Genomic DNA, 10,318 nt, shown 5'->3' on the forward strand with positions numbered 1-10,318 from the left:
GTTGTCTCAGTCATGTCTGCATGGTTCCCGAACCCGTAGGGTCTACACACTTAAGGTTCGATGACGCTAGGGTTATTAGGAAGACTTGTATGTGAGTACCGAATGTTGTTCGGAGTCCCGGATGAGATGCCGGACGTCACGAGGAGTTCCGGAATGGTCCGGAGGTGAAGATTTATATGTAGGAAGTTGTCATACGGTCACCGGAAAGGTTCGGGGCATATCGGTATTGTACCGGGGCCACCAGAGGGGTTCCGGGGGTCCACCGGGAGGGGCCACCTCTCTCGAAGGGCCTAATGGGCTGTAGAGGAAAGGGAACCAGCCCTACATGGGCTGGGCGCATCCCCCCTTGGGCCCATGCGCCTAGGGTTGGGGGGGGGGGAACCCTAAGGGGGGCGCCCCCCTTGCTTGGGGGGCAAGTCCCCTCCCCTTGGCCGCCGCCCCCTCTAGATCTCATCTAGAGGGGGCCGCCCCCTTCCTCCTTCCCCTATATAAAGAGGGGCAAGGTGAGGGCTGCACACACCATCCAAGGCGCAGCCCCTCCCCTCCCCAACACCTCTCCTCCTCCGCAAGAGCTTGGCGAAGCCCTGCCGGAGTACTGCTGCTCCACCACCACCACGCCGTCGTGCTGCTGTTGGAGCCCTCTTCCTCTACCTCTCCCTCCTCCTTCCTGTATCAAGACGCGGGAGACGTCCTCGCTCCGTACGTGTGTTGAACGCGGAGGTGCCGTCCGTTCGGCGCTAGGATCTTCGGTGATTTGGATCACGACGAGTACGACTCCATCAACCCCGTTCTCTTGAACGCTTCAGCTCGCGATCTACAAGGGTATGTAGATGCACTCCTCTCCCCTCATTTCTAGATGACTCCATAGATTGATCTTGGTGAATCGTAGAAAATTTTAAATTTCTGCTACGGTCCCCAATAGTGGTATCAGAGCCAGGTCTATGCGTAGTTTCTATGCACGACTAGAACACAAGTTGTTGTGGGCGTCGATTTTGTTAATTTACTTGCAGTTGCTAGTCTTATCTTGATTCGGCGACATCGTGGGATGAAGCGGCCCGGACCGACCTTACACGTACGCTTACGTGAGACTGGTTCCATCGACTGACATGCACTAGTTGCATAAGGTGGCTAGCGGGTGTTTGTCTCTCCCACTTTAGTCGGATCGGATTCGATGAAAAGGGTCCTTATGAAGGGTAAATAGAAATTGGCATATCACGTTGTGGTTTTTGGCGTAGGTAAGAAACGTTCTTGCTAGAAACCTATAGCAGCCACGTAAAAACTTGCAACAACAATTAGAGGACGTCTAACTTGTTTTTGCAGCATATGCCGTGTGATGTGATTTGGCCAAAAGGATGTGATGAATGATATATGTGATGTATGAGATTGATCATGCTCTTGTAATAGGAATCACGACTTGCATGCCGATGAGTATGACAACCGGCAGGAGCCATAGGAGTTGTCTTAATTTATTTATGACCTGCGTGTCAACTTATACGTCATGTAATTACTTTACTTTATCGCTAACCGTTAGCCATAGTAGTAGAAGTAATAGTTGACGAGACAACTTCATGAAGACACGATGATGGAGATCATGATGATGGAGATCATGGTGTCATGCCGGTGACGACGATGATCATAGTGCCCCGAAGATGGAGATCAAAAGGAGCAAAATGATATTGGCCATATCATGTCACTATTTGATTGCATGTGATGTTTATCATGTTTTACATCTTATTTGCTTAGAACGACGATAGCATAAATAAGATGATCCCTCGCAATAATTTCAAGAAAGTGTCCCCCCCTAACTGTGCACCGTTGCTAAGGTCCGTTGTTCCGAAGCACCACGTGATGATCGGGTGTTATAGGTTCTAACGTTCGCATACAACGGGTGTAAGCCAGATTTACACACGCAAAACACTTAGGTTGACTTGACGAGCCTAGCATGTACTGACATGGCCTCGGAACACGGAAGACCGAAAGGTCAAACATGAGTCGTATGGAAGATACGATCAACATGAAGATGTTCACCGATGATGACTAGTCCGTCTCACGTGATGATCGGACATGACCTAGTTGAATCGGATCATGCATCACTTAGATGACTAGAGGGATGTCTATCTGAGTGGGAGTTCATTAAATAATTTGATTAGATGAACTTAATTATCATGAACTTAGTCTAAAATCTTTACAATATGTCTTGTAGATCAAATGGCCCACGCTAATGTTGTCCTCAACTTCAACGCGTTCCTAGAGAAAACCAAGCTGAAAGACGATGGTAGCAACTATACGGACTGGGTCCGGAACTTGAGGATCATCCTCATAGCTGCCAAGAAAGCATATGTCCTTGAAGCACCGCTAGGTGAAGCACCACCCCCAGCAAACCAAGACGTTATGAACGCTTGGCAGTCCCGTGCTGATGATTACTCCCTGGTTCAGTGCGGCATGCTTTACAGCTTAGAACCGGGGCTCCAGAAGCGTTTTGAGCAACACGGAGCATATGAGATGTTCCAAGAGCTGAAAATGGTTTTCCAAGCTCATTCCCGGGTCAAGAGATATGAAGTCTCCGACAAGTTCTACAGTTGTAAGATGGAGGAGAATAGTTCCGTCAGCGAGCACATACTCAAAATGTCTGGGTTGCACAACCGCTTGTCTCAGATGGGAGTTAATCTCCCGGATGATGCGCTCATTGACAGAATCCTTCAGTCGCTCCCACCTAGCTACAAGAGCTTTGTGATGAACTTCAATATGCAGGGGATGGAAAAGACCATTCCTGAGGTATATTCAATGCTGAAATCAGCGGAGGTGGAAATCAAAAAGGAACATCAAGTGTTGATGGTGAATAAAACCACTAAGTTCAAGAAGGGCAAGGGTAAAAAGAACTTCAAGAAGGATGGCAAAGGGATTGCCACGCCCGGTAAGCAAGCTGCCGGGAAGAAGCCAAAGAATGGACCCAAGCCCGAGACTGAGTGTTTTTATTGCAAGGGAAGTGGTCACTGGAAGCGGAACTGCCCCAAGTACTTAGCGGACAAGAAGGTCGGCAACACCAAAGGTATATGTGATATACATGTTATTGATGTGTACCTTACCAGTACTCGTAGTAGCTCCTGGGTATTTGATACCGGTGAGGTTGCTCATATTTGTAACTCAAAACAGGAAATGCGGAATAAGCGGAGACTGGCGAAGGACGAGGTGACGATGCGCGTCGGGAATGGTTCCAAGGTCGATGTGATCGCCGTCGGCACGCTACCTCTACATTGACCTACGAGATTAGTTTTAAACCTCAATAATTGTTATTTAGTGCCAGCTTTGAGCATGAACATTGTACCAGGATCTCGTTTAATATGAGATGGCTACTCATTTAAATCCGAGAATAATGGTTGTTCTATTTATATGAGAGATATGTTTTATGGTCATGCCCCGCTGGTTAATGGTTTATTCTTATTTAATCCCGAACGTGATGTTACACATATTCATAGTGTGAATACCAAAAGATGTAAGGTTGATAATGATAGTCCCACATACTTGTGGCACTGCTGCCTTGGTCACATTGGTGTCAAACGCATGAAGAAACTCCATGCAGATGGACTTTTGGAGTCTCTTGATTATGAATCATTTGACACGTGCGAACCATGCCTCATGGGAAAAATGACCAAGACTCCGTTCTCCGGAACAATGGAGCGAGAAACCAACTTATTGGAAATCATACATACTGATGTGTGCGGTCCAATGAGTGTTGAGGCTCGCGGTGGCTATCATTATGTTCTCACCCTCACTGATGGCTTGAGTAGATATGGGTATGTCTACTTAATGAAACACAAGTCTGAGACCTTTGAAAAGTTTAAGGAATTTCAGAGTGAGGTTGAGAATCAACGTGATAGGAAAATCAAGTTCTTGCGATCAGATCGTGGGGGAGAATATTTGAGTCACGAATATGGCACACACTTAAGGAAATGTGGAATAGTTTTACAACTCACGCCGCCTGGAACACCTCAGCGCAATGGTGTGTCCGAACGTCGTAATCACACTCTATTAGATATGGTGCGATCTATGATGTCTCTTACCAATCTACCGCTGTCATTTTGGGGCTATGCTTTAGAGACTGCCGCATTCACTTTAAATAGGGCTCCGTCGAAATCCGTTGAGACGACACCGTATGAATTATGGTTTGGGAAGAAACCTAAGCTGTCATTTCTAGAAGTTTGGGGATGCGATGCTTACGTGAAGAAACTTCAACCTGAAAAGCTCGAACCCAAATCAGAAAAATGCGTCTTCATAGGATACCCTAAAGAAACTATTGGGTATACCTTCTACCTCAGATCCGAAGGCAAGATCTTTGTTGCCAAGAATGGATCATTTCTAGAGAAAGAGTTTCTCTTGAAAGAAGTAAGTGGGAGGAAAGTAGAACTTGATGAAGTATTGCCTCTTGAACCAGAGAGTGGCCCAGCTCAGGAAAATGTTCCTGAGGTTCCTGCACTGACTAGAGAGGAAATTAATGATGATGATCATGAAACTTCAGATCAAGTTGCTACTGAACTTCGTAGGTCCACAAGGACACGTTCCGCACCAGAGTGGTACGACAACCCTGTCCTGGAAACCATGTTGTTGGACAATGGTGAACGTTCGAACTATGAAGAAGCGATGGCGGGCCCAGATTCCGACAGATGGCTGGAAGCCATGAAATCCGAGATAGGATCCATGTATGAAAATGAAGTATGGACTTTGACTGACTTGCCCGATGATCGGCGAGCCATAGAAAATAAATGGATCTTTAAGAAGAAGACAGATGTGGATGGTAATGTGACCATCTATAAGGCTCGGCTTGTTGCTAAGGGTTATCGACAAGTTCAAGGGGTTGACTACGATGAGACTTTCTCACCCGTAGCGAAGCTAAAGTCCATCCGAATCATGTTAGCAATTGCCGCATTCTATGATTATGAGATATGGCAAATGGACGTCAAAACGGCATTCCTTAATGGTTTCCTTAAGGAAGAATTGTATATGATACAGCCGGAAGGTTTTGTCGATCCTAAGAATGCTGACAAGGTGTGCAAGCTCCAACGCTCAATCTATGGGCTAGTGCAAGCATCTCGGAGTTGGAACATTCGATTTGATGAGATGATCAAAGCGTTTGGGTTTACGCAGACTTATGGAGAAGCCCGTGTTTACAAGAAAGTGAGTAGGAGCTCTGTAGCATTTCTCATATTATATCTGGATGACATACTATTGATGGGAAATGATATAGAATTCTTGGAAAGCATAAAGGCCTACTTGAACAAGTGCTTTTCAATGAAGGATCTTGGAGAAGCTGCTTATATATTAGGCATCAAGATCTATAGAGATAGATCGAGATGCCTCATTGGTCTTTCAAAGAGTACATACCTTGACAAGATATTAAAGAAGTTCAATATGGATCAGTCCAAGAAGGGGTTCTTGCCTGTGTTGCAAGGTACGAGATTGAGCACGGCTCAATGCCCGAGCACGGCAGAAGATAGAGAAAAGGTGATTGTCATCCCCTATGCCTCGGCCATAGGGTCTATTATGTATGCCATGCTGTGTACCAGACCTGATGTAAACCTTGCCGTAAGTTTGGTAGGAAGGTACCAAAGTAATCCCGACATGGAACACTAGACAACGGTCAAGAATATCCTGAAGTACCTGAAAAGGACTAAGGATATGTTTCTCATTTATGGAGGTGACGAAGAGCTCGTCGTAAAGGGTTACGTTGATGCTAGCTTCGACACATATCTAGATGACTCCAAGTCACAAACTGGATACGTGTATATTTGAATGGTGGGGCAGTCAGCTGGTGCAGTTGCAAGCAAAGCGTCGTGGCGGGATCTACATGTGAAGCGGAGTACATGGCAGCCTCAGAGGCAACACAAGAAGCAATCTGGGTGAAGGAGTTCATTACCGACCTAGGAGTTATTCCCAATGTGTCGAGCCCGATGACTCTCTTCTGTGACAACACTGGAGATATTGCCCTTGCCAAGGAGCCCAGGTTTCACAGAAAGACCAGGCATATCAAGTGTCGCTTCAACTCCATTCGTGAAAATGTTCAAAATGGAGGCATAGATATTTGTAAAATGCATATGGACTTGAATGTCGCAGATCCGTTGACTAAACCTCTTCCTCGAGCAAAACATGATCAACACCAGAACTCTATGGGTGTTCGATTCATCACAATGTAACTAGATTATTGACTCTAGTGCAAGTGGGAGACTGTTGGAAATATGCCCTAGAGGCAATAATAAAATGGTTATTATTATATTTCCTTGTTCATGATAATTGTCTATTGTTCATGCTATAATTGTGTTATCCGGAAATCGTAATACACGTGTGAGTACATAGACCACAACATGTCCCTAGTGAGCCTCTAGTTGACTAGCTCATTGATCAATAGATGGTTACGGTTTCCTGACCATGGACATTGGATGTCATTGATAACGGGATCACATCATTAGGAGAATGATGTGATGGACAATACCCAATCCTAAGCATAGCACAAGATCGTGTAGTTCGTCTGCTAGAGCTTTTCTGAATGTCAAGTATCATTTCCTTAGATCATGAGATTGTGTAACTCCCGGATACCGTAGGAGTGCTTTGGGTGTACCAAACGTCACAGCATAATAGGGTGACTATAAAGGTGCACTACAGGTATCTCCGAAAGTGTCTGTTGGGTTGGCATGAATCGAGACTGGGATTTGTCACTCCGTATGACGGAGAGGTATCTCTGGGCCCACTCGGTAATGCATCATCATAATGAGCTCAGTGTGACTAAGTAGTTGGTCATGGGATCATGCATTATGGCACGAGTAAAGTGACTTGCTGGTAACGAGATTGAACGAGGTATTGGGATACCGACGATCGAATCTCGGGTAAGTAACGTACCGATTGACAAAGGGAATTCTGTACGGGATTGCTTGAATCCTCAACATCGTGGTTCATCCGATGAGATCATCGTGGAACATGTGAGAGTCAACATGGGTATCCAGATCCCGCTGTTGGTTATTGGCCGGAGAGTTGTCTCGGTCATGTCTGCATGGTTCCCGAACCCGTAGGGTCTACACACTTAAGGTTCGATGATGCTAGGGTTATTAGGAAGACTTGTATGTGATTACCGAATGTTGTTCTGAGTCCCGGATGAGATCCCGGACGTCACGAGGAGTTCCGAAATGGTCCGGAGGTGAAGATTTATATGTAGGAAGTTGTCATACGGTCATCGGAAAGGTTCGGGGGCATATCGGTATTGTACCGGGGCCACCGGAGGGGTTCCGGGGGTCCACCGGGAGGGGCCATCTCTCTCGGAGGGCCTAATGGGCTGTAGAGGAAAGGGAACCAGCCCTACATGGGCTGGGCGCGTCCCCCCTGAACCCATGCGCCTAGGGTTGGGGGGGGGGGACCCTAAGGGGGGCGCCCCCCTTGCTTGGGGGGCAAGTCCCCTCCCCTTGGCCGCCCCCCTCTAGATCTCATCTAGAGGGGGCCGCCCCCTTCCTCCTTCCCCTATATATAGAGGGGCAAGGGGAGGGCTGCACACACCATCCAAGGCACAACCCCTCCCCTCCCCAACACCTCTCCTCCTCCGCAAGAGCTTGCCGAAGCCCTGCCGGAGTACTGCTGCTCCACCACCACCACCACCACGCCGTCGTGCTGCTGTTGGAGCCCTCTTCCTCAATCTCTCCCTCCTCCTTGCTGGATCAAGGCGCGGGAGACGTCCTCGCTCCATACGTGTGTTGAACGCGGAGGTGCCATCCGTTCGGCGCTAGGATCTTCGGTGATTTGGATCACGACGAGTACGACTCCATCAACCCCGTTCTCTTGAACGCTTCCGCTCGCGATCTACAAAGGTATGTAGATGCACTCCTCTCCCCTCGTTGCTAGATGACTCCATAGATTGATCTTGGTGATGCATAGAAAATTTTAATTTTCTGCTACGTTCCCCAACATCCGCGAGGCTTCCACGAGATAGGAGGGCGCGCCCAGGGGGGTAGTGAAGGAAATATGCCCTAGAGGCAATAATAAAGTTATTATTTATTTCCTTATAATCATGATAAATGTTTATTATTCATGCTAGAATTGTATTAACCGGAAACATAATACATGTGTGAATACATAGACAAACAAAGTGTCACTAGTATGCCTCTACTTGACTAGCTCGTTAATCAAAGATGGTTATGTTTCCTAACCATGAACAATGAGTTGTTATTTGATTAACGGGATCACATCATTAATAGAATGATCTGATTGACATGACCCATTCCATTAGCTTAGCACCCGATCGTTTAGTATGTTGCTATTGCTTTCTTCATGACTTATACATGTTCCTATAACTTGAGATTATGCAACTCCCGTTTATCGGAGGAACACTTTGGGTACTACCAAACGTCACAAGGTAACTGGGTGATTATAAAGGAGTACTACAGGTGTCTCCAAAGGTACATGTTGGGTTGGCGTATTTCGAGATTAGGTTTTGTCACTCCGATTGTCGGAGAGGTATCTCTAGGCCCTCTAGGTAATGCACATCACTTAAGCCTTGCAAGCATTGCAACTAAATGAGTTAGTTGCGGGATGATGTATTACAGAACGAGTAAAGAGACTTGCTGGCAACGAGATTGAACTAGGTATTGGAATACCGACGATCGAATCTCGGGCAAGTAACATACCGATGACAAAGGGAACGACGTATGTTGTTATGCGGTCTGACCGATAAAGATCTTCGTAGAATATGTAGGAGCCAATATGGGCATCCAGGTCCCGCTATTGGTTATTGACCGGAGACGTGTCTCGGTCATGTCTACATTGTTCTCGAACCCGTAGGGTCCGCACGCTTAAGGTTACGATGACAGTTATATTATGCGTTTATGCATTTTGATGTACCGAAGGTTGTTTGGAGTCCCGGATGTGATCACGGACATGACGAGGAGTCTCGAAATGGCTGAGACATAAAGATTGATATATTGGAAGCCTATGTTTGGATATCGGAAATGTTCCGGGTGAAATCGGGATTTTACCGGAGTACCGGGAGGTTACCGGAACCCCCCGGGAGCTAAATTGGCCATGATGGGCCTTAGTGGAAAAGAGAAGAGGCAGCCCTACATGGGCCGCGCGCCCCTCCCCTCCCTTGGTCCGAATTGGACAAGGAGAGGGGGCCGGCCCCTCTCTCTCTCTTTTCCCCCCTCCACAAGTCCTATTCCAACTAGGATTGGGGGGGGGGGAATCCTACTCCCAGAGGGAGTAGGACTCTCCTGGCGCGCCCTATGTGGCCGGCCAGCCTCCCCCCTTTGGTCCTTTATATACTGAGGCAGAGGCACCCTAGAGACACAAGTTGATCCACGTGATCTTTTCCTTAGCCGTGTGCGGCGCCCCCAGCCACCATAGTCCTTGATAATATTGTAGCGGTGCTTAGGCGAAGCCCTGCAGCAGTAGTACATCAAGATCGTCACCACGCCGTCGTGCTGACGGAACTCTTCCCCGACACTTTGCTGGATCGGAGTCCGGGGATCGTCATCGAGCTGAACGTGTGCTAAAACTCGGAGGTGCCGTAGTTTCGGTGCTTGATCGGTCGGATCGTGAAGACGTATGACTACATCAACCAAACGCTTCCGTTGTCGATCTACTAGGTATGTAGATCACACTCCCCCCTCTCGTTGCTATGCATCACATGATCTTGCGTGTGCGTAGGAATTTTTTTGAAATTACTACGTTCCCCAACAGTGGCATCCGAGCCTAGGTTTTATATGTTGATGTTATATGCACGAGTAGAACACAAGTGAGTTGTGGGCGATATAAGTCATACTGCTTACCAGCATGTCATACTTTGGTTCGGCGGTATTGTTGGATGAAGCGGCCCAGACCGACATTACGTGTACGCTTACGCGAGACCGGTTCTCCCGACGTGCTTTGCACAGAGGTGGCTTGTGGGTGACAGTTTCTCCAACTTTAGTTGAACTGAGTGTGGCTACGCCCGGTCCTTGCGAAGGTTAAAACAACACCAACTTGACAAACTATCGTTGTGGTTTTGATGCGTAGGTAAGATTGGTTCTTGCTTAAGCCCGTAGCAGCCACGTAAAACTTGCAACAACAAAGTAGAGGACGTCTAACTTGTTTTTGCAGGGCATGTTGTGATGTGATATAGTCAAGACATGATGCTGATTTTTATTGTATGAGATGATCATGTTTTGTAACCGAGTTATCGACAACTGGCAGGAGCCATATGGTTGTCGCTTTATTGTATGCAATGCAATCGCGATGTAATGCTTTACTTTATCACTAAACGGTAGTGATAGTCGTGGAAGCACAAGCTTGGCGAGACGACAACGAT

The sequence above is a fragment of the Triticum urartu genome, chromosome 4 (assembly GCF_003073215.2).
Source record: "Triticum urartu cultivar G1812 chromosome 4, Tu2.1, whole genome shotgun sequence".
Taxonomy (NCBI): Eukaryota; Viridiplantae; Streptophyta; class Magnoliopsida; order Poales; family Poaceae; genus Triticum; species Triticum urartu.